This window comes from Pieris rapae, chromosome 13, assembly GCF_905147795.1.
Source record: "Pieris rapae chromosome 13, ilPieRapa1.1, whole genome shotgun sequence".
Classification (NCBI taxonomy): domain Eukaryota; kingdom Metazoa; phylum Arthropoda; class Insecta; order Lepidoptera; family Pieridae; genus Pieris; species Pieris rapae.
In genome coordinates this window covers 4,588,360-4,614,883 of record NC_059521.1, presented here as the reverse complement: position 1 = coordinate 4,614,883, position 26,524 = coordinate 4,588,360, and the positions used below count along the sequence as shown (strand labels likewise).

General features: G+C 31.1%; 1 protein-coding gene and 1 long non-coding RNA gene across 10 annotated transcripts in view; one reads left to right on the top strand and one right to left on the bottom strand.

Annotated features, from left to right (window-relative positions):
• Nucleotides 1-3,872: 3,872 nt before the first annotated feature.
• The window catches only part of LOC110997550 (zinc finger protein 135-like), a 77,782-nt gene continuing 55,130 nt past the window's right edge, over nt 3,873-26,524 (top strand). For 6 of the 8 annotated variants that reach the window (XM_022265770.2, XM_022265769.2, XM_022265767.2 and 3 more), the window contains exon 1: nt 3,873-4,227. The gene's annotated coding sequence lies outside the window, so the exon portion shown is untranslated. Of the gene's footprint in view, nt 4,228-21,846; nt 22,027-26,524 lie in introns of those variants that run through there. The other 2 variants (XM_022265765.2, XM_022265763.2) reach the window with 2 other exon arrangements.
• Nucleotides 13,950-20,710, bottom strand: LOC110997552. Of its 2 annotated transcripts, none has more exons than XR_002600335.2 (4): nt 20,605-20,710; nt 18,454-18,554; nt 17,349-17,418; nt 13,950-14,027 (listed from the first exon to the last, which is right to left on the bottom strand). It is a non-coding gene; the product is annotated as an uncharacterized LOC110997552 (long non-coding RNA). The 2 variants fall into 2 exon arrangements; XR_006750572.1 differs by lacking the exon at nt 20,605-20,710 and adding an exon at nt 19,147-19,212.

Below are 26,524 nucleotides of genomic sequence, written 5' to 3'. Positions count from 1 at the left end.
AATTTGGAGAAACTGATCGTGGTTGGTAACACAGAAGACAAAAGATCATGGGGCCGTTCACCAACCAGATGGGCCGATCAAGTGAAAGTCTCATCTTCCTCAAAACTGTAAACCATTATAAGAGAGGCACTGGGCAGAAACCGATGGAAATAAATAGTCCGCTCCAGTTGCTTCCTTGTTGACGCTTAGAGAGGAGCTGCCGATTAGATAATATGTACCATAAAAAACGGTTCGGTGGCTGTCGATACACCATCTTATACTAAAATAATAATTTAAATAAAAATAAAATAAATAAAATAACCTCAGCTCACAAAAGCATTTAAAAGTAAATTATAAAATTCATTACAGTAACTGCTGTAAGATTGGGTTTTAGAATCTTAGAAAGTTAACTTAAGCTTCTTTTACACTCGATCAATTTGTTTTGTTTTATATTAACACTGAAAACGCTTAGCATCTACAAAATTCCTACTACCATTTGATAGTTGTTAATTAGTAGTAGTTAGTTTTTTTAATATAGATTTTATTTATTTTTAGCATTAAAATTATTTCCTGATCCACTGCTATCTGCTTATCCTATGTGTTAGTAACTATTTTCAAAAGTTTGTATGTATCAGATACCTTCTCCGGTAAAGGAGGCTTGCCATCTTTCTCTTTTCCGAGCTATTTGCATCCATTGCGATTTTTTGGTATCAACATCCCATAGAGCGTAATTGATCGGATGATACTATAGATTATAGATTTTAGACTTAGATACTTTTTTTAGTTTCTACCAGAAACATTTCTGAATAGGCTAGACTTCCTAGAATAGATCTTGGCTCGAACCAAAAGTGATTTTCTCTTAACCGTTAATGAAACTGTAGCAGATATCGTTAATCTTGTGATCTTGTATGTAGAAAGCTGGAATGGAATCATAAAGACAACAGTGGGCTAAAATTGCCAACTTTTAATCAAATCCTAAAACAATTGCATCGCTAATATACAAAAAATATTTTAATGTCATCAAAGTCCGTTCACATATAAACATTATATATAAGAACTTTATCTTAACAGTATTTCACGAAGAATAAGTACTATGCTAATGGCCGACTTCCATGGAGCCCACTGCCACCAACCTTGCGTGGTCTGAAATTGAGAATTTTCAATATACTAGTTAGTCTTATTACTTTTTTGTAAGTTACGTAATCTTAAAAATATTAAATTTATAGTTAAGATCATCAAACATTTTTATCCGAAAAGCAGATTTTTATTTGTCCAAATTTTGTTCGTGTATGTTTTTGTTCACATTTTTTTTAACTACAAATCATAAGAAAATTTTATAATAAGAAAACTTAATATATTCGAACTTAGGGCACAGTCCCAGTTTCACCAAGTTAAATGCACGCATGTCATCATAATAATAATAATGATTATTATTTGAATTTTAATTAACTTACTGCCTAGTGTTTAATTTTATTTACAAGCTTTTAACCATACAAAATGTACTAAATATAACGATAAGGATAGCGATTTAAGTTTCGTTATACTGTATCGTTCGTATAATTCGTTATATTACAGAATCACAATAACGAAATATTTATGAAGTTCGTTTTTTTAAGAAATTGTTCAGAATTAATATAAAAAAAGACGCAAGAACGTGGCTTTTGATTGTTATTAGATAAACGCTATGACGTATTATCTCTAGAGATGATGTTGACCAATCACAAATCGTTTCGTCTTTTAATTTACATTATTTTAATTTATATATACAATTTCTTCTTGCCTTTAAGGAATATTAATGCACTAGCTGCTCAGTATAATGATACTTTTTATAAACATACCTTAAAATGTTTACTCTGCTAAATATTAAATATTGTACATGGTCCTTTAGATCACTTACATTCTTCCGATTCCCATATTAATTAATTGGAATTCAGTTACATTTCTTATCTCACTAGAGTTTCTTGCCCAGGACTTTATTCCTACCTTATCTACTTGCATATAATGAAATGAGATAGCAATATGTCGAAATTATCTTAATACCGCCTACTTAGGCTAATATTAGTGTATACCTAAATTTTTTTATGTATATCCATTACATAAAATATTATAAACTTATTTGAGAATTGTACATTTGTTTTTAAGAAATAGGGATGCAAACGAGACTACCGGAAGGCCATAAAAGCCAACCGCAGTTCACGGACACTCGTTTTACTAGGATGCGTTGCAGGCCTTTATGGGAGGAGTACGCTCTTTTTTAAATACCCAGAGAACGTACCTTCTTTGAGAAAGGTCTACTGTTAGCTGATTCCGCAGTTCTCTAAAGGAAATGCTTAGAAAACCTAACGGTAGAAATATCACCAAAATTATTTTACAAGAAATGTGCTTGTCAGGCAGCCAAAGACTCATCAAGCAACATCGCGTTCAATATAAAAAGTAAATAATATTATAATTGTCTAAAAAAAATAAACTCAACTGCATATTAAATCCACAAATTATACAAAAAAGACATTTTTAGTTTCAGATTGCATTTATAATTCTGCTTATATGGATTATATTACCATAAACTTTTAAAAATTACTATTTTAAAAACATAAACAAAATAAATTATTACTTGAAGAAATTCAATCGTCTTTTTTGAAGCATTCTTGTTTTGCGCCTTTAAAACAATCTGTACTCCTCTTCGTATTCTTAGAATATAACTTACTTATTAATTTTTTCTCATACATATAACATGACGACATTTCTTACGCTCTATCTAATTAAACTCACTTATAATACGACCTAAATTCTAATCCCTATCTATCAGCCTTAACTCTTCCCAATACGTACCAATAACAGTAATTACAAAACGCTAAAGATTTCTACGCGTCCTAGAAACGAACGCCCACAAGCAGAGAAGAACTTCTTTCTATACCTAGTACATACCTAGCTAAAATTCATAGTGAATAACTATAAGAACTAGCTTCTTAAAAAGAATGCAAAGTAAAATGGTTTAAGATCGGAATATTTGTCGAATGAATTTCAACTCTAACCTAATAAAATTAAAGTGACTTTTAAATTAAAGTTTGCATTTGAATCAAACGTTTTAATATGTGAGGCTGCGTTGCAGGCCAATGCACGATGCATACAACTAATAGTGTTGTGCCTGGGTTCAAATAACATTAGGGTTGTTTGTAGATGCAGTTTACAACTATTATTTCCGGGTTCTGAAATAGACTTAGTTCGCTTGGGTTATGCATACTTGTCAAAACTAGAGGGTTACAGAGGCTGTTTTGTAATATTATTTCTAATTAAATGGCGATCGTTTATCAATCAATGTTCACGATTCCGCAATACCTTTTAAAATTTATAAGTTGGAGTATTTATGCTTTCAAAAATCTATGATAACAAATCAATCACTGTGATTTTCACATATGAACTAGCTGCTAGACTAGCAGTTATAAATAGCGTCACTGCTCCTAAGCGCTTGATATAGACTAAGGCATATTATTATATGCAAGACGTTTCTTGTACTGCGAAAACTAGGGTTGCTCAAGTAATTAAATTTTAGCCCGTTATGGATATCTAATTTCAGTTATTTTCTTGACATTAATCATACTTTACCAATCAAAAAATCCATTTTAAAATATCGCGTTCTTCTTCATACTAAAACGTATCTAGTACTTTTGGTTTAGAATAAAATAACTGTTTTTTTTGTAAGCCTATTCTTGGTAAATATATCCAAAGCTGTCTTTGTTTATGCATTTGACGTGCGGTTAAGGAAAATGAACAAGGATGTTTTATTTTCTAAGTCCTAGCACAGCCCTAGGTCCCGCAGGCAAATATGAACGAATGTAAGTTGACTTAGAATAAGTATGTTCCTGCAATCGAGAGTCGGCCAGTGTTAGATCATAATGTGTTGAAAGTGCATGCGCGCAACACTACGCCGCAAAACAATGAAAACGCATTGGCCATTTTCGAAATTTTCAAATTAAGAACACTGCTCTGAGAACGCGCAAACGCAGGCGAGGTAGTTTAATTAAATTTTTGATATGTGACATTGACAATGCGCAGCCGAAAAGTGACAGATTAGAACGCGAAAAGAGGTTTAGGTTGAACTCGTCTTTCGTAAAATTAACAAAATTAATGGCCTACGCGAAATTTAAAAAGTGTGTGCAATTTTTATGATAAGGATTTTGGCGCCCGTTCCTGGACGCGGTGATTAATACGGACTTTTTAAATAAAGATTGTGTGCGTTAAAAAGAGAAGGTTAGTGGTTTATTCTTTAATTAAAAAATTAAAAAAAGGGAATTCGGAAGTTTAAGTTTGTACCTTTTAAAATTAACGTGTGATAAAATGTCTTAGCGTCTTTACTTCCTGTGTCGTTGAAGCTGTTAATTGTAAAATAGATTTTCTATGAACAGTTATACTTCTTTGATATCTAGTTTATGAAATAATTTTAATTAAGGAATGCTATATGTTATAAAGGTATATTTATTCTAACTATCCGATAGTTTCCGTAGAAATAGGAAAAACACATAAATAAATAATTAAAAGCACATTCGTTTATCCTGTGCGAGACTGAAACCGCAAACGAATTCTAGGTTTTTCTGATACTGCATATTTCCGGTTAGTTAATTGTAACTTAAAATAACTAAGGAAATTTTGCTCTTATTTTTTAAATAGCTGCCTATTCTTTAATATTTATCAGAAATAAAATTTAAATATTGATATTTCCTATGATGTAAGTTGTTTAAATCGAGTAGTTGTTGGCGGTTGCTTACATTAAGGATATGTATAAAAATAAATAAATCTATATCCTAACGTAACCTTTCTATTAAGATACGCTGTAGTTTATAAATTGATGTAATTGAATTTATCATTTCGGCAGTAAATTTGAAACAATTGTTCATATCGGTTGCAATTATAGATCACATATACTATATTTGACTAGCTAACACCAAAACTTAACTTTCATTGATAAGAAAATTCCAGTCTATATATTATAGTCACAAAAAATATTAAATAGTACGTGAAATTACATAATTTATTTCAATTTAAAAGGCAAAAACAGTAAAAACTACAAGTAAGAAACATTCAAAAAATCTCTAGTTGCCTCTTCCAAAAGGTTTTATATAGAGAAGAATAGGCGAGAAATTCCATACTTACTCTTTTAAAACAGTTATACCATATTTTGTATACGGTAGTAGGTAGCTGCAAATTTTATATAAGTTTTTATACAATAAGAGAAAATAGAGTGATGTCACGGCGTCACACGAAAAGGTATTATATATACCTGAGATAGTTTTTCATAGTTTGATTTTCAAAAAAAAAACTTATATAAAATTTGCAGCTACCTACAGCTGCAAATTTTATATAAGTTTTTATACAATAAGAGAAAATAGAGTGATGTCACGGCGTCACACGAAAAGGTATTATATATACCTGAGATAGTTTTTCATAGTTTGATTTTCAAAAAGTTGGATAAACTAGCTAGCCAAGCATAATTATTCATTTGTCACCATTTCAGCTTGCAGCATATTTTGACACCCAGCATAGAAAGGTCAAAAACTCCAGTTCCTATTGAGCTGAGGAGTAGACTTAAGTAATAATTTTAATTTCTACACAGCGAAAGATATGTAAGGAGACGATAGTTAGCAAATAGGTAATGTATATAAAACGAAGCAAATTAAATTGAATTTTCAAAAATTCTTAATTGTATAGTGGATACACATTTTTTTGTTCAAATTTTTAAATCAGTCTGGACAGTTTTTTGACGAGTTTCTTTGGAAATCCATAAAGCCCATAGGTGCAATAAATAATATTTCAAATATCTAATATTTGTTCTTCAAACATTTTGACTTTGAATCTTGATAAATGACACCTAGATATCGCACCTACTCGTTTCTTACTGCAAGTTATTTTTTAACTTCGCATTGATTATTCGTTTTTCTCAAAAACACAGTTTCGAATTTTTCTGTCAAATTGTGATACGCGATATTGTGAACGCTGTGATAACAAACGACAAAAGAGTTCTTTAAAAAAACGGAGAAATTAGATTAATTATGAGGTTTTTCTTCATAAAAGTAAGACATCCGAATCTATTTAGCGTGCTAATCCAGTGTTTACGTATAAATCATCCGAAGATCCACGTAATATAATAATGTTGCGTAATAGATGTTAAAGGCAATATGTTACTCGCTGTACGGATGGAGCATGTGTGATGAGGACAAACGCACGTTTCCATTGTTGCACGAGAATCTTTTACAGTCTAAAATAGATTAGAGAATAGATAGAGAATAGATAATTATTACAATTGTTCACGAGGCAAAATTTATTATGAATTATTAAAAAAACAAAAAAAAGCAATCAAGTATAGATAAATAGTGATATTTTTGACTCGCATTTAATTTCTTTACAAAGTCATAACTTCTTAGAGGTCTCTCGTCTCGATAAATTTTCAGGTTGCGTAAATGTGTGATCATTTTTAGATATATTATCTATTCCATATTTGGCTGTCTTTGGTGTAATTGTTATTTGTTATATTTATTTTAAGTAGGCTGTAGGAGTACGAAATAAATAAATAAATAGAGAACCGCCAATCTCAAGAAACGATAGAGATCCCACTCAGATTTAAACTTCTTTTAGATTAAAATTAGTTTTTCTTAATAATAGTTTTAAATAATATGTTCATAGATAATTATATACATTTAAAAAAACTTACTAAAGAGGCAATAAATTGAGTTTTTTTTAACAATCACTATAACTGTATTTATTTATTAAACCGATTAGAACTACTAAAACAAATTTAAAAATTACGAGCAGATATCAATTTAACATACGTATATATCCATATATAAATTTAAAAAACGTAGGTACAAAATAAAATATATAACAATGGAAACGCATACGCGTTACAGCACGGCGTATTTTAATGCAAATTTGCATCATATACTTCATCGTCGTCAGAAAAACTGTTAATACACCGGGAATCGAACCAAGATTTCACGATAAAACTTTATAGTACTGGTTCGTAGTAATTAGAACAGTAATAAAATCCTACGTGTGTTAGAATTAATTTTATAATTAGATTTTGCGATGATTACAACATAAAGATATTTTAGTGCTGTAATATAAGGTTTTATAAAACGAGTCTAAGTTTAAAGTATGCGATTTACAATTTTTTTTCGTGCGTTCGAAACGAGATTTAAATTTGGAATGTCTTTCTGTCTGCTATAATCACGTTCGTTCCGTGATTGAATCACAAACTTGAGCTAGAACCTGCCTCTGTCCGATACAAAAGGTGGCTTATAAGAAAAATTATCAATGAAAATAAGTCATAAATCTCAGGCCTGAGGGTTGCTATGGGATGGTAACGTCTTTATAATGTATGTAATATGAATAATGTAATTTATCCTACACAAAATTCTGTGTTTTCTTCAAGAATTTGAAGTTATACTGGGTTGTTACTAATTGAAATATTATCTTGGTAAAATACCATAGCTGCCGACAGGAATTAGGATTTATTTTGCTTCTGCTTGTTTGTTTTTTTCTTCTCAGTGTTGAGCGACTTTATGCCTGCCAATCTTATCATTTCATCACTGGATAACCTCTCAGCGACGTGTTACCGTTATAATAAAATATTACTTCCACTTGATACAAAGTTCTTTATATACATTATAATCAATCAATTTATAAATATAAAACAGTCTTATTGAAACGTTTTAATATGTCTCTTTTCATTACTAATTATAAAAAATAGAAAGAAAGAGACAAAAGGTTAATGAAAGGAGCGTCCTAAGGTAGGCTTAGTTAGTAGCAAATTAAAGCACCAAATTTAAAAATGTGTCAACAAGTACAACATAGTCCTTTCCTTTTTCTTATATATATTTAAATTCTAACTAACGTTAAAACCAGAACATTGTTTCAACATAGAAATCTTTGAATAAAAAATACTCTAGGTACTCTGATCAAGCATTCACAGATCAAGAACAATTTTATTATTGAAATATAAATAATTAGCATAGTGGAAAATAAGAATATTGAAATGAATAAAACTAGTATTTAATTACAAAATCTAAAAACACGAATGCAATTAAATGAGATCGACACGTTTACCTGCACTTTGCATACGGCCCTACACAGCCTTATTAGCCCAGATTAGAAATATAGATTTATACTTTAATCTATAAACACATAGATAAATGCGTTTATGAATATATACATGTTATCGTCATCCAGAATTTTCCTTCTTCTTACGGTGCCTCTCTAAGTACCTACCTAATGAAGTTCGGCAGTCACTCTCCGAAAACTGTCCTTGTTCGTTTAATCTAAACAAAAGTTCTACTGACTTACCCTCGTCCACTCTCGGTTGTTTCAAAGACATTTGCATCCAAGATATATCAGCGCGCAATTTTGTCAATGATATTTTTTCACGTTTTGGATTTTGTATAGAAATTGTATGGTAAGAAACTAAGCAAGTCCAGTCATAGTTTACAAACTAGACAATGGTTACGCTTTTTCCAGTAATCAACGTTTAGTTTAATATCAAAACATCATTGTTCATACATGTTTTTACAAACGAAATGTACCTTCTTTGTTAGTCATACACTTGAGTCAAAGTATAGCTTTTCATAAGTTCTCTTATAAAGCCAAGCTTGTGCGATGCACGCCCGCACTCGCCAATCACAGTCAAGTTTTACTTTTGTTATTGTACCTTATTTAATTAATATCGGTCTATGATACTCATTGATACTTTTTGTCACAATGAGTCGAGACTAACGTGACCACAAAACTGGCATTTCATCCAAGCCCATTCTTGGACCGCAAACCTTCGGTTGCTTAAACATTTCAGACAAATCATATCATAATCACAATATCATCATTCCGTGGTATTAAAAACCAGCAGTTAATTTTAAAGCAGTGAAAACCATGGTGTCATAATAGTATATGTAAGTATATGCACTCCAAAGATTTAGAAATTCAGGGTGTCAAAGTGCTAGGTGGCATGATAAATTATCACACAATTGGTATGTGGAAGTATTGGAATTTATAATAAAATATGTTTTATTATAAAATAGAATTCAGAAATAAATATTATTAAACTACAAAAGACTGAAAGTTTATTTTCTTTGTCTGCACAGCCATTTTTCGTTGCACATTATGTTGGATGCATCACATAAACCAATGTTTGGCTGCACTGCCAAAAAACACAAAGGAGTGATGTGTAATTGAATAATTTTGATACTTGCAACTTGTTTAACGCCCATTTTAAATAATATATTTGGCAAATTCTAGGCAATATATACTGAGTTAGAATTGTTACACTTAGCTTAGTTTTGGTTGCTAGAAATCATTGACTATTTCATTGCATTTTTTATAGGTTCGGTTAAGTATTATTTAAATTTACTTTATCTGTATCTTCTAAAATGCTACTGCTATTAAACTTAGTTAAGGAGTTGTAAGCAATACGTGGTGAAGTATCATTTTAAACTTCAAGAACAGACTACACCATGCCTTGCCAGAATGTAGTCGTCAATGCCGTGAAAAATCTAGCGAAGTCCTTAAAATTAACATAAAGTATCAACATTATACTGTTCCAGTAAAACAGGGGATAAAAACCAAGCAAAAATAGACCGAAGAAAAATGAAAATGTTACATATATTTGTAGAACTGTGCCAATCCAACCGACAATGTTTATGTGTGTGAGTTTTTTGTCAGCGTCTTGGCGAATGTTCAAAAATATTAATAAATATCTAACAATCTTATATATTGATGCAATTTTTATGCAGCATATTAGAATGGAAATTTTATAAAAAAGCCGTATTATAAACATTATTCGCCCATACATTTAAAAAGCGACATAGTATCTTGTAGAGATTTACCGTTTTGTTTTACTCCAGTACAAATTATAGAATATATTGAAGAAGTCTCAAAATTAGTACAAGATATAGTTTAGGTTCAATTTAAATCATAGTCCATCTAGTTCCTGCTATAATAAAAAACTAGACACTTTACTTTATTATTTACTACTATATTATTCAGTTCTGAATACCCGGCCACATTTCTGTATCTGTTTCGTAATCATTTGTATCTGAGGCAAGTAGTTTACCTGTTGTCAAAGCCTTCTGGGCCCGACGCGCACTGTCAGTATTTTGAATGGTAGACATGATTTCTCTCGATGTTCCTTCCCCGTATCAGTGAGTCTGAAAGACGCACATAGACAAATAGTCCATTACACAGAGCGATCCTACGACCTCAGGGAAGAGAACATGCTGAAGCCCCTAGGCTAACACTGTTCAGTATAACCTATAAAAGTAAATATATTAATAAATACGGTTTCAGTACGGAACGGACTACCAAGCCTCAACAACATATGAATGTTAATTCTTAATTAAGCCTTATATTTACAACTAGTTTAAAACGAAAGCACATCTTAGCCCGTATGTATGCAGCTATACAAACAATCAGATCTCATAGACACGCGTTAAGAATGATAAAATATTGGTTTAATAAAGTCGGACGAAATCCAGACATTGGATCGGAGTGCAGTGCGAAATCGTTGCGTTATTTTTAACGAAGCAACCTTGAATTTTAGTGGATATTTTTGTATTCGCCCACTGCACTTGGCTGCAATATGAGATCGCACATTTCGATATAAAAAGAATTGCATTGGAAAACGGTAAAAAAGCTTTGTCCTGTATATTTTCATCAGCGCTTCAAATATTGTAGTTAAGACGCCGCAGACAGATCACAGTAGATCAGATCCCTTTTACTTTGGATATTTGATGTTTAATTTTATTTACATTCGCAGTAATAAGTTCTATATTTTATATTAGTGTTACATTTTCCGAGCCTGTACAGATAATCGTTGATAATTAGAGTTTTATGTAATTAAGTAACTAAAAAATACACCTCTGCCAATTGAGTTCTAGAAACCATTATTGAAGTGGCAACATCGTATATGATTTAAACGAGTTTTTAATTAAATAATAGTTTTTCTTCTTTATAATATTCACGTTGTCTACATAAAACAGGACAGAGGATATTATTAAAAGTCTTATGTCTAGAAAGGCAAAATTGGGCTTAGCTACTATACTAGATTAAAAACCGTATTCATATCTTTAAAACCTGTATGTATAGGTTAATTCTCTTTGGAGCCGAGCCAAAAGTATTAAGGTAAAAGTACTCTCCCGATTTATTTTAATGGCAAATATGTTTAAATTTTGGATTTATAAAGAATAATGATTTAAAGGATTAATTTCATTTGTGTAACTACATATTATAATAAGTATCTCTAAAGGGTATCGTAATAGTAAAAAAATTGTGTACACAGGTACCAAAGAAGTGAAATTCCTTTATGACCTTATTTTTCGAAAAATTGTCTACTATGTGCAACTTTTCGGAAATTGGTTTAATTAGAGACTTTCGAAATTAAATAAAACAACTATAATATATGAATTCTGAAATATCTTATTTATTTTTTGTAAATTAACTATTTTTTACAGAATTAGAATTAGAATTTCATTTATTGTCATATAATTATTGTTATCGTTATTATATATTTTTGTTATTAATGGCTTCGAATAGATAGTAGGAACAAGAAAAAGATGGCGCGTAATGTATAAATGTGACGGTGATTTTTTTCCTACGCCGCAGTAAGAAAGAAGTTTTTCTTCAAAAAGTTTTGTCTGAGAAAGGTTTTTGCGTGTCTCTCGCGGATATTTTTTGGGACTAGAGGTCTTAATTTCAACATCATCTTGCAGCTTACCGAAGTTCAAATCTAACTAATCTGGTCTGATAAAACGACACCATGAGCAATCAAATTAATTTTTCATTTACGCGAATATGAGAAATATTAAAGCCCAGATAGCCGGATAAAAACCTGTTTAATTATCACTTGAATGATGATATTGATTATGAATATTAAATTAAATAAATATTGTTTCTTTTCGTATAAAAACATACTAACAGAATCAAATTTGTTGGTCCACTGCTTATAGATTTATGAAATTTAATTTTTAATAGGTCAATTTAAAAAAGTATACAGTTTTAGTTAGCCATAGTTTGCTAATGGTTGTTATAGCAATGAAACTTTCAAATAAAAACTACAAATTCATTGTGTCTTCTTTACCTAACTTAAAAATAAACGAAACCAAAAATGAAAACAAATACCTATGAGTTTTTATGCAATAAGTACGCGTACGCGGCAAGTTTTTCTTAAGAAACGGGAATTTTAATTCCACATTCTGTATGTCACTTTCTTACATAATATCTCAACCTAGATTTTTCTTGAACATTTACTAATAAAAAATGCCCCTCTTTTAATGTTATATATGTATACAAAGACATCAAAAACAAAATACATATTATCATACAACTAAAGCGCCACTTAGTAAATGTTTTTGATAAGATTTATTTATTAAATAACGTAAACGATTTTAAAATTAATAACATCACATATTTACAATGTTCCAAACATAAATCTTCAAAATTTACATTGGCTGTCATTCGTGCGTTACAGATTCAAAGCAGATGTTAGAGCGGTTTTTTCCCGAGGTGGGGATAAACCACGCCTAGACGAATAAAATTCAAAAATAGAACGGTTTCCTGCGATTCGGCTTCTAAATTTAAAATATAAAAATGGCGCACCATCCGGCGTCGGTCAGTGGATTTGTGCATAAAATTGCAACGGGCATTACAAGATCTAAACATCAGAAATAGAACGATTGAGCTTAGTTCATACAATTTGATTGGAAACTTTATTTAAGTGTTCAACACAAGGAAGGGTATTTATAGTAGTTATATAAAAGAACAAAAAAGAACCTCAATTGTTAAGAAAAATCTTAGTTTCTAACTATCTAAGGTCTTAGACCTTAAGCAATGCAATTATAAGAAACAAGTGTTTTGAAAATTTCGTATTTTGCAATAGAATTGAATACAATATACGTTGATGAATTGACTCAAATATGATTGATAGCTCAAATCGGAATACATTGTACGTGTAACTGGTATTTGCAATACGAATAATACTAACAATATAAATGGTAAAAGGAACTGTCTATAAATCTTTACTCTTCACATTTTACAATAACTTAAACAAGAGGAAAAATCTTTTTTTACTACATCGTAAAATATATTAATTAAATAACCTTTAGGCAATGTATTGAGAAATTGATTGAATCTGGGAACCGTTAAAGTAACTATTAAAGCGTAGTATTATTTGTGTTTCACACATCACAAATTCATTTTGTATCTAGCTAACGTATGTAATATTACCCACTCACTTACTCCACTGGCTATGCGACCCAAAAAGTGTCTTGATGATTTTCTATATGAGAACCTTCCAGCCCTGTATATAATATTAAGACGTTAATTTAAATAAAAGACGAGCTTTAAAAATAGGCCAATATAGGACTTTTTACATTATTAATAATAGTTATTTGCTTTGGCTTAAAATCATAAAATATTCCTTAATAGGACTTAATTACAAATAAACCATTTAAGTAGGTACAACGTTGTACAACGAAATCTCAATAAATAAAGCGTCCATTTCCTTAAAGCTTGTATACCTAAGCTTTCAAATGATATAAAATAAATTACATAACGCACTAATAGTATGCTCTACGCTTAACGAAGACCAGATTGCCTTCTTTCAGTCAATTCAAATAAACAATCGCGATAAAGCCCAGCTCTTATGTATTTCGTGTTGATTAAATGCAATTAATAAATGTTATATAATGAACGATGTAAGAGTACTTTAGTTAGAACACTTAGAATTTTTCTGAACAGCATTGTAAATAAGTTTTTTTATGATTGCTATGGGGTGAAGTATTTCATTAAATTATTATTTATTAATTTTAAAATTATTTTTCACATGGTTGATTTTCAACTAAAAAAGTAATAGTGACTGAAGTGTAATGCCAGACAGAAACCTACGAATCAATGTAGTAATATATATAGATTTATACTACTTAATTAAAATGTAACCGTTGCTTTTAATCTAGCATCCCTTTTCTTTCGAAAACTGTCAGCAGCCATTTTCACAACCGGAAATAGACCAATCGAATCTGAAATGACAAATATAAAAATAAAAAACACTAAACCATTTAAAAATTTGTGAAAAATCCTAACTTAGCATTAAAATTAATTAACAAAGTAATTTAATAGATTTCAAAAACTTGTATGTTAAACTAAAATTCTGCAATTTTTTTTCATAAGTAACTGAGTGCTATTAGACATATGGACATATTAAATTAATGTATAATCTAGACTTTATCTATGCTCTAAAGATCACCTTTATCACACGGCTTAAAGAATAGCCTAAATACCTTAAAATCCTTTACAATCGAACAACGCTTTTAAAACGAATTCTCATGTTAGTGATTTCGTAAAACTAACTCGTAATAGAACCTTCAAACCACTGGCATTCAACTTTGAGTCTTATTTAATATAAAATAGAGTGAGGTTTTAAATGTTTGCGATTATTAGATGTCCCCCCTACATTTCTGCGTGAGTCAACTCGCGCGGGCGCAGTTTTGCAACCGAAATTCTACCAGTTTTGAGACAATGGCAGGCATTATTACGATAGACGCCATCTTGTTTTTTAGTTAGACAATTGCTATTTTTATTTATTTAATTAAAATTTTTGAGGTCTTTATAAAGGGAAAGCGGTTCTAAATATATATTAACTTAAGATCTTAGTTAAATTCCGGTGAATATATCGACTCTTTGAACACATCAAAAAATAAATCAGTGGCGCTACAACCTTTTTAGGTCTGGGCATCAGATTTTTGTGTCTCTTTCATAATCATTTGTAACAGACGAGTAGGAGAGCAGCCTCATGTGCCTGAGACACGACGACTTTTTGGGTCTAAGGCAAGCTGGTTTCCCCACAATATTTTCCTTCACCGAACCTACTACTTCAGGGATGAGACTCGCACGCTAAAGCCACTAGGTCTTCTCTCTCTTTTCTCACTTTTCATCTACCCTTTTTAAATTAGTACAATTCAATTGTATTCCATTGTTCTTAGTCGCACTCATAGGCAACCTAAAATATGAAAACTCGTAAATTACCCGTACACGTTCCACAATTGCACTTTGATTGGAAGACGAATTTGATAACTAAATTCCAAAAAAGGCTTAAATTCTAGTTTTATATAAATATAAGTCAACATCGCAATAACTAAAAAGGATTTAATAACAGAACCAGCTGTGCCCCGTTCAACCTGTTTTTTCTCTTCGTATCGTATTACTGTAATATTCTAATGTAACAAAAAACCCGTTACTATACGTTATTATGTTTTTATCATTTTTCTATTACATGTAAGGAAAAATTTTAATATCTTTTTTATAAGTGGAAAACCCGTAATTGCTTCGTAGGTCCGTTAATGTTTTCTGAAAGTAGATTGTGTATTGAACAATGTCAAAAATGTTATATCTATCCGTACTTCATACCTATAAACACATCAGACTGGTTTCTAGTTTGATTCATGAGCGGATAAAATATACAATGTATAAATTAAGACGATGCCTTAATGAAATGTCTATACCTATTGTTTAGTTTTAAGTTTATGAGATAATTTTTGTATGATGAATATTAAAAACCAAGCGTGCCTATTATTAAAAGGTCGCCAACGCCCTCTGGCGTTAAAAGTGTGAAAACCGGTGAGTTTTCCTGCCCGTTTTTTTTAAATAGCAATTGATGTTTAATGTTTAAAGAACTTTATTTCTCATTACAAAACAGAAATATTTTATTTACATGAGAAACTTAATATTAATATGTATATATTATATACGAGCGAGATACACGTCGCCATTAGCCGTAACAATTTTAGTCAGCTATGTTCATTCTAACATGCATCTTTAATGCCTTTTTGAATTTGTCAAACACTCCAATATTACGAATTTGAGATGGTAATTGGTTAAATAATTGCACACCTTCATACCTAATAGATTTCTTCAAATAATTTGTCAATTATCAATTGTTGTATCAATTGTTGAGATTAAAGCAGAACATAACTTAGAGGGATGAGACACAAGAGTTTTTAAATCACAGGGGGCAAACGGACACGAAGCTCACCTGATGTTAAGTGATACCGCCGCCCATGGACACTCTCAATGCCAGAGGGCCCGCGAATGCGTTGCCGGCCTTTTAAGAATTGGTACGCTCTTTTCTTGAAAGACCCTAAGTCCATTTGGTTCGGAAATACTTAAGTGGGCTGCTGGTTCCACAAAGAGGACTTATGTGTCGAGTTGTTTAATGTTGATGAACGAGAATGATGTTTACGCGTTCGTATGATTTTTTTAGGTAGAGAAACTATAAATTAAATACAAATGATTTAATAATACCTGTGATATGCAGTGGGCAAGTGTCTTCAGCCGTTAGGTTGTAGTCTTAGATGGCAATACACAAATGAACTCCTGCATATAAGTACATTTAACACTCGCTTGTAAAGAAAAACATGAGGAATCGGGCATTAGACCCAAAGAGTCGACAGCGTCTGTCAAGTAGGTATAGAAGGCTGATCACTTACCTATTAAACAAATGATCACAAAACAAATATAAAAATCTGAGGGCGAGACCAAACCTTGCCGCCTCATAATTTTTTCATAACAGCTGTGAAATTTTGTATGTTTTGTAGGCGTATTCATTTGTCATAGTTCGAGAGCTTAGCATATCGCGAGTACTCGATACACTTCGCCTGGTTTAGCTGGAAAAAAAGCATACATATATAGTACTTTACTCATCGGAAAACCAGTAAAACCTACTTCCACCTATTCTGTAAACTTTTCAGAAAATTTATGCAAACTTAAGATGTCGTAACCGTCACAAATTATAAAAAGGACGTTATCAAAAAATCCTTGAAAGCCGCTAAACAGATTGGTACAGGCTTAATCCTAAGATCTTAATAGAAATACCTCGGAATTAAAGTAATTCCTAACTTAATTAAGATCTATGTGATATGTTCAGCCGTTTAGTCATAGCGTATTAAAAATGCTTCAACAAGCCAATTACCGAGCTAGTAAGGAAGCAGAGTGATGTAATAAAAATTTGCACCAATTTTACGACTCTGCCATCAATTTAAACCGAGCCGAGACGTGTTAGTTAAGAAAGTTGTTAAGGGGAAGCTGCTTTATTGAGGAACTGTACGAGTAGGTATAATGCGCTAAATTATCCACATAAGCCGAAACTAAATTTAAGCCAAGACGAACACAGTGTCAAACCTTATGCATAAATAGTGATATAATTATGATTAATGATTAATTTCCAATAATTTAAGAGAATTTTATTTTTGTTTTTAAAACGTTGTCATGAAAGCCATTATTGTGAACAGGCCACATAACACAAACTTCCTCGTATAAATGTCAAACTAAAATATTATACTTACATTTACTGTTACGCTTATCCAATCGTACATTTAAATCCTTAATATTAGGTTGAAGCCGAGGAACTGTTATCTGAAATATATAAAAATAGAATTATTACTAATTTCTTAAACTGCTGATAAACCAGTAATGCAGACCTCAAATCCAGAAATGAATTAGTACTGATTAACATATAAAAATGTAGCTATGAAAATTTTAGTCGTAAATTAATAAGTATTAATCAATAAATGAAGACATATTCTTCGGTAAAAGATTTTAATACAACCTATCAAGGAACCTTATTAACCCGATACTATCAACACTCTTCCCCTTAACAGAACCGCTAGACGCTGCTCGAGAAAAAGGCATCAATTAAAAAGGTACTGAGACCTAAATCTATGACTATCATTAGAATTCTGATGCTATACTATATCTTACCTTAGTACACAGTAATTTATGTTTACTTTTAACACCCAAGTTCTATATTCAAAACACTGGTCGTTACTTCAACGCGTTGTTGTTCTACGCCTAAACCCAATAACCTATCTAAATCGATTTTTGAGCTTTTGAGATTGACATCTTAATCCAAATATTGATAAAAGTGTGCAAATAACCAATCGAAGGATTGTAATAGCCATCTGTCGCTACAAGCTATCCATGGTAGGTCGGATCGGTGTATGTGGATAAGCCATTGTTTGAAAATGACAGTTCAACTGTGCCAATATCCTATCTTAAGATTTTAACTGTCAACAGTTTTTTTAATATTTAAAAAGTTATGTTAAAAATATCAAATAACTTTTTAATTCATTTTGAATAATATTAAAATAAAAATAAACATGTAGCTTTAACTATAATTTCTACCGTTTTATTTACTTAATTTGGTTTATTTTGATTATCAAATATGAACGTAAAGAGCGAAGAGATTACATTCTATCCGTAGACAAAATCGGATTGTCTTCATAGAGTTTGGTTATTGGGATACAGGTAGATAGATCGATCAACTGTCACGGTCTGATATCAGATTGTTTTCAATCTGAGATTGTGGTGTAATTATTGTGTTCGGGCGATAAAGGATTAGTAATAATTCCGTCTGATATTTTTGTTAAGATGTTGGATTCAGTTAATTACCTGCCTTATAGTAGTGTCCAGGACGTTCGTGTTCCTCTATACTCACAACAATTATTGGTCCAACAGGCATTGTAATTCCTTTCCTTACCTTCTGGTAAGACCTATGAACATACATATCTAATATAAAGTCCTGTAATCCAGGCACACATTTATACAACTGTTACTATCATCTATTTTAGTATGTAAATTCGGTATTTGTATCACTAAAAATATTTTGCTCACTTAGGAATTAAACTCAAGATCTAGGATTAGAAATAAATAACATGTAATTAACGTTCCTAATATACTTTATAAAATCGATTTAACTGGCAAACTAAAATAATTAAAGCGCTCGCAAGTAATTTTAGCAGAGTAATGGTCAAGCAAAAATGGAAATGCAAAGTCAAAACAGGAAGAAAATTTTCACAGCACACTAGCAAAGGTAACTGAACTAGACTTTCTTTTCATCTGTCTCTTTCGCACATAGGCACTGAGCCCTTTTTCGGTACGCGAAAGGGATGGGAAGAAAAAAATTTTTGCTCACATGTGCGCGAGCGCATGTTTTCGTTTTATTTTTCGCAGGTCGTTCGCCTTGCTTAGGGCTGGCGAAGTTATTGTTTAATTATCTCGGCATTCTGTAATGTGTTTACTTTTGATGGTTTTGATAAACTGCAAGTGCAGAATTGAAATACAAAGAGAAGGATGAACGCTGACCTGATTAGGAACCTTGAAGCTGCCATGTTCTCAATCTCTGTTGCTTTAACGTCCTTTTATTAGAAGCTAAAAATTAATAGATTTACCCATAATGGTGAAATTTTTCATCTTACTTTATAGATTTTTTTATTATATTAAAGACAGATTTTTAACATAAGTTAAATCTTTTTAAAGACTAGAACTAGGAGCTTCCTCCTATTGTTAATGTTTTTAAACATACTGTTGTATGTTTACTAAATTACAAAAATCTACAGACAGCCCTAGACTCGCGAGCGTTTTTCTTGCTAGCTTTTTTGTCCCTTTCTCGTGCTAGGTCGCGTGCGTGGGCTCTGATTTATTTTTCTGCGCTATCAGCTCCATTTTCTAATGCCCAGAGTTTAAAATACAGACAGTACTCAGAAAAAAGTTGAAGTTTTGTTTTTAATTAATGGCCGGACTAACTATGTTCTAGCTGAAGACAAATATTGTAGAACATTTAAAACCTATTTAATAATTACTTATAATATGCTCAAAAGGGTATTTTATAAATCAAAAAAATCGCGGTTTATTTAAAATACTACAATTGTACACTTGCAAATACTTTAAATTTATGTGACTTTTTATAATTAAAAATACAGCTTGGAATCACAACTACTAGTTTAATAAGGCCATATAAGATCTTGCCTAGAAGACTACCTTCGCAGCGCCCTCGCATAATAAATCTTACGGAATTCAATTGAAAAATAGCTTTATTAATTGCTAAATAATACAACGTTTTATTGATATTGTAATTACAAAAATACTTGCCGCTAGCCAAAATATCTCACTCATTATTATTATCTCGTTCTTTAGTGGAGGTTGGCCGTCAGTTTCGTGAAGGGTGTCTTGTCCTGTGCCAGATGCAGCAACTCTTCCGTATTCGCAATACCTGTTCACTGCCTAACGTTGCGAAGCCGTTTTTTTTTCCTTCTACCAACACGCCGCTTACCCTGGATTTTACCCATTATATTAATTGGAGGCGATGGTAGCGGTCATGGCGCAACATATGGCCCAGATACGCACCTTTTCGTTGTTTAATGTTCTGCATACATTAAGAACCATCTGGATCCAGCCTCATAGAAGCATGCGACAATAGTACCACATCTCAAAAGCTTATAAGCCGCCGGTGGCTAACTTCCTTAATTATCCAAGCTTCACAGCCGTACAGAACAATTGGCCATATGTAACGAAGAACTCTGGCTCGGAGTCGACGGTGACGTCAGCATAATTTTTTTTCTTTTTGTTGAAAAATCCTCGGATAATTTATATTCGAGATCTAATATGGTTTCCACTCATTATAACAGCTACCTACTATTTACTAATCGTGCGAGATCAGCCAACATTGACATAAATTTTCAAATGTGCTTGAATATGTCATACTGACAGAATCATTTATTTAAATAAACAATTTTAAAAGTAGAACTAAAATATAGTACATACCTAAGCAAGTAGTTGCACAATACATATAAGTGCAATATAAAACCTAGCGCATATAATAGACAGCTTTATCTAGACTCTCACAAAGAACTCTATTGCACGTAGAGCGTTGATAAGAACTGCAAATAATAAATACTTCTCGGTCATACTGTTTATTTATAAGATAGCTCCATCTATAGTCCCGGCAAAGTTGATGTCAGAAATTTTAACGCCAGTTGGAACTTGGCAGTACGGTCATTTTCTACATGGAGATTTTACATGCAGAAATATTTCTAAGATGATATAGAGTAGATGTGTCTGGTATATAAGTAGATTAGTTTGTTAGTTTTTATGGTTTTGAGGCACAATTTTTTTTCAATCACTAAATACCCAATTTTTCATTCACCATTTCCCTAAACTTACTATAAAAAACATATCCACTTTCCTTATTTTTCATAATAAAGAAGTACCTTAAACATCATAAAAAGACAACAAGACTAACTAGAAGGCAATCTCCAAAAATCCAATCAGATAAAATTATGATGATTTTTTAATGTGACTATAGATAGATCACAAAGCTTTTTTTCCCCAGCTCCGGGCGGGGTTATCGCGGAAAAGTTGAGGATTTTTCAAAATTTTATCTACTTACGTAGAGGCACTGATAACGCACACATGCATAAGTAGTGATGTTCTCTTATTCGTAGTCTGTGGACTTAAACCGATTATTGAGTCTATTTGAAGCATTCAAGTTCGAAACAATATTTTATTTAACGATTAAAAATTTAATTATAGTTGGTTGTATATCACAGTTTCATTTTGTATGCTTACTAGTGAGTACTCTGTTCTGCTAAAATATGAGGATCTTCTTACCTCTTTGGGGCTGTATATAATACAAAAACATCATATAAGAAAAGTCAGTCTTATTGGATTCTTTTACGAGTACTCATTCTCTATGTCAATTTGTCTTTATGCTGTGCTGTAAGAGACATTTATAGTAAGTTAAAACAGTGAAATTAAAGTGATTTTTGTATAATATTACATATTGCTTCATAACTAGTAAAATTGATACTAAAAGTACTCGATGCTGCCCGACGTCGACCGAACGATAGTAAGCTTCCCATCCCTAACCTATAAAGTAGACCAAGAATTTCACGGCAGAGTATTAAAGTCTTAAATCAAAAATAAGTGCTAATAAAATTATGTTTTATTATAATTAAGTTAAAGTGTATTTTTCAAATGCGCGTACAAAATTATAAGCCGTTGATTGGTTAAAATGTGTTTTTTCGTCAGAAAAAAGATAATGAGTACTGCTTTAAGTGGAAATTTTATTAAGCGTCCGCGCGGGCTGGTTGTTCTAAGATGTAAAAATTTTCCATTGTTACATAACTGTTTTATTTGATAATTATTATGCAGTGGTGAGTTTAATGAGGTGTTCAAAGGTACGAGGTATGTTTTTTAATATTTTGTGTTATCTTTAGGAAGTGATAAGTGAATTGCGCAGTTTTATACAGTTTTATGATTCGTAGCAACCAATTTCTTATTTGAATTTTAAACTTCATAATATGAATAATTGTTGAAAATAGCTTGTAATAATTAATAGTTATTTTTTTATAAACAAGAGAAAAGGAAAAAAATAAATACACATGCAGCATATGTCAAATAGTTAATTTTATTTATGACCGAAACATTGTAGTCTGAATTTTATAAAGGTTTTTAAAAGGTCATAAAAACCATTCAATATTAAACAAACATAAATTACCGATCCATGTAAATTATAGTGCTAACAGTAATCTACAAATTGTTGGATGAACGTGTTACCGCCTTTCTAATAGTCACAAAAAACTCACCCCACGGCATCTATCCACGCGCCAATTAGCTCTTTTTATGAACCATCGAACGGGCCGACTTTTTTTTATTTTTTTTTATTGGTGGATAAGCAAAGGGGCGGTTTTTTGTGATGCTTTTTAGAATGTGTCAAGATTAACATGTTTTTTAGAACTCTGACGTTTGACACGCGGTGTTTAGAACTTTTTGTACTTTTTTTTGGCGGTTTTGTTTAATGTGCTACTGTTTAACGGTTGGTTTAGAGGGGACGTTTTTTGTTCTTTCTATTAAGTGTGGACTTTTGAATAACGAATGTTTAAGTTAATAACCGTAGTTTAATAAACGATGCATTATAATTGTTTTTTTAAGAATATTCCTTAGATATATATTTTACTTTTTATTCGAGACCACAAATTGGCCGTTCGTTAATATTATTGATATGTGGTCAAATCGCACCACAAAATACGTGAGTAATAAACTGTTAAAACATCATGAAATGGAAACAACTTTTTAGACAATTTATTTATATGATAAACATAATTATAGAATATAAAAGAATAAATCGCGTTCCAAATTCAAAAATTAAAAAGAAGTCAATCGTCATTATACTCTGTATTGATCGGTAGTTCCGTTTGTCAGTCACGGAATAGCATCATCAATAATTTTCAATACCGGCTCCTATAACATGGAGATAGACTTAGAGGGAATTTTTGTACTTTTTAATTGAATATAAAAATAAATATCATTATTTTAAATTTATATACAACATTATTTTAGAAGGACTGTTAAACTTAACAAACAAATATACAAAACCACTATAACATTCTTAATTGACCTTAGTGCACTTACTGCACTCGCAATTTTTTTTTAATTATCTATTTATAGCTATATGTATCTTAGTTAATATAAATTGAGGTTTTATAATTTATTTGAGTTTTCACAATTTTACATTTTTCATAAAACTTACATTAGACCACCTCTGTTTAAAAAAATGGTGCCTATAATAAAACTATAGAAGCAATTGATTAATGTTTGAACATAATATGTTTATAACATTACAACATTCTAATTATATATTTACTAATAAATACTAAAAAAGCAAAAGTTACACAAAACAAAAAAAAAACAAGCTTACCTAAAACATATACAAAGAAAAAAAAACATAAACGAATAACACAAAAATCTCTTTAAAAATCCTTTTAAAATTTCTTGCCAGTCAATTATATTTGATAACATAGCTTTAGCTTCAAAGTAATCAATGGATACTGAAAACGATACTTTAAAATACCGACTCCATAGTTACAATGAACTAGTAATCGAAAAATTGTTAAAAATAGGTCGCTGTGCGTGCGCGCGGTCATTACGTCCCTTGATACAAATGCTTATAACTTTTGGATAGCCTTCTTTATCTAACCCCTTTCACGCAAAGTTAAAGGAAATTTGTCTACATTTTAAACAGGAACTTTTTAAACAGGTTGCTGTACCTACATAGTTTTGTGGAATTGACTCAAGTTTGTTTCATTTCATTCATACGTAATATCTAAAATTTAATTGCTCACTTAAATGATGAGGTTTAAGGAATAAATAACTAGGATATTGTGAGCGAAGCTGAGCAAGTAGATATTAAAACATTTAATGAAAATCTGATATTTTTTTTTTATAAAAGTGATGAATTTAGTATAAGAAACTTAGCTGGAATTATGGGAACTGCTGAACTTTAAGCAAACAAAATCAATCAAATTTTCATAAATTTATTTTAGTTATATTTGAACTCTTTCTATTAAATTGTGTATAATGAAAAGAGATGAGTACTTTATTAATAACGGTGCAATTGAACTGATTTCCTAATTTAATTAAAATTTGATCAATGTTTACTAGATGACTCAGAACCCAGAGTAGTAAGGCATTTAACAATACCGCACTCAACAGCGAAAGTTTAGCGAAAACATTCTCACGATGGATCTAGCAAAAAATCCCTGGCATCAACCCTCTATCTTAAAATCAAAATTCCCATAGACAATAGTCATAGGATACAAACCGGTTAAAGACAAAAAATAACTTATACAATTTGCATAAAAGGGGTCAATTTGATCTTTTCAAGTGGCGGAACAGATTACGATAGTATTTGTAACTTTGTTTTATTTTTTGGTTTTATACCGGGTAACATGATAGTCTTTAGATAGATGTTATTCCTGTCATAGATTGTCTTATGACAAGGAAAACTAAAACTAAATATAAAATGGCCATAATTTCTCTATTAAAAAATATATGACAATAAAAATACAGTAAAAAGCATACAATTTAGTCGTTTTTGAAGCGATCGATTATGTAATGTATTTCCGAAAATTTACCTTTAACGACGATACATTATATTATACATTTTATTTTTAAAAAAATATACCAAAATTCAATATGAAGTGGATTTTGTATATCTAAAGTCCAGTTAAAAGTGTGCAGGATATTACGTAAGTTATAACAATGGACAGATCGCCAGCTGTCTGTTCCACGGTATGCGCATGCGCAAGGTAACAATAAAAAACCCAAAATAGTTGATCTAGCATAACGTTAATAATGAATCCCTTTCATGTAATTTTTTTGCTACAATATGGTAAAATTTCTTTTGTTGAAAAATAACTTTTCTTGAAACATGATTAATAAAGTAACAAATAATAATAATCCTTTTTGGACACTGCCATGTGTACCATAGAGCATTGGCTTTGTGGTTTCAATCTAAGTCTCACTCAGGTTTGATCCTTGGCTGTGCACCAATGGACTTTATATGTACGCATTTAATTCTTGCTCGTGAAGAAAAACATCGTGAGGAAACCGGCTTGACTTAGAACCAAAAAGTCGATGATGTGCATCAGGATCAGAAGGTTGATCACCTACTAGCCTTTAAAAAATCGTCACGAAGCAGATACAGAAATCTGGGGTCCAAAAGGTAGCACCTAGTTTTTTTCTGTGTTCCGTAACATCATTCTTTGAATCTGTAACCTCCCACCGCAAATCATTTTAAACCCTTTTAAATACATATTTCATGATTAAGTCAAATCAATTGTTTTGTTGCATGTAGGAGTTTTAATTTAAATTAAATATAGATAATAAAATAATTATTATCTATATTTAATTAAGACTTGTAATATTAAAAGAATTAAAGGATTTTGTAAAACTATAACTGTAAATAATGCTATAATAATGATCTTATGTATTATGATCTATAATATATATGTAGATATAATGAATATTTGTAGGTCTTAACTTTGCTAAACAAAGCAAATGTATATAACTTAAACAAAACATTTTTTTGAATTTTTGTAATTTGCAAATAAATGCGTTCTACTTTTTAAACGGGTTGCAATCGGAGAGCATCCATATTCAATATGTTTTTCCGACTTCACCAACAACCCAGGGTTGTTATAAATGTATAAGGAACTGATCACATTTATCTTGCCCATACTGCAGCAACAACCAAGGTTGATAACTTAGTGAAAACTTAGATAACAACCCTCAAAAATTTAATTTAAATGTATTAAATTTAAAATTAATGTTGACGTATGATTTGAACAAGCTGTTCAAACACTACAGCTATGGCCAAAGATTTTCACTTAAAAGAAATTTCACACATTTAATCAAACTTTCTGTTTTTCAAAGCATATGCAATCCGAGGAAAAATATTATAGTTGTAGCATCAATCAATTATCATAATTATTATGTACTACTAAAACTACATCTAAACTATTGTTACTTTAAAAGAAATATTTTATTTCACAAATTTGAAATATACTAAATATTTAACTAAAGTCTACACAGCGCCACCTACAATGTATAACGTAAACATCTAATTAGCGCGATTACGATAAAGTACTTTGCATTGTAAGCACCGCCTTGATCGAATCCATGTACCGTGACATAAAAACTGTGTACACCCACCGCCCCACCTAACTATCATTGTTTATGTAATGACTTGCAATCATTAAAGTTAATCTCTTCATCAATTTCAGTCTATAGGTACATTGCAAACATACAAACGTACCTGATATAACAAAAAATTGAAAATCAGGTGAAATCACTGAAGCATTTCCGAACCAATTCGACTTAGGGTCCTTCAAGAAAAGAGTAT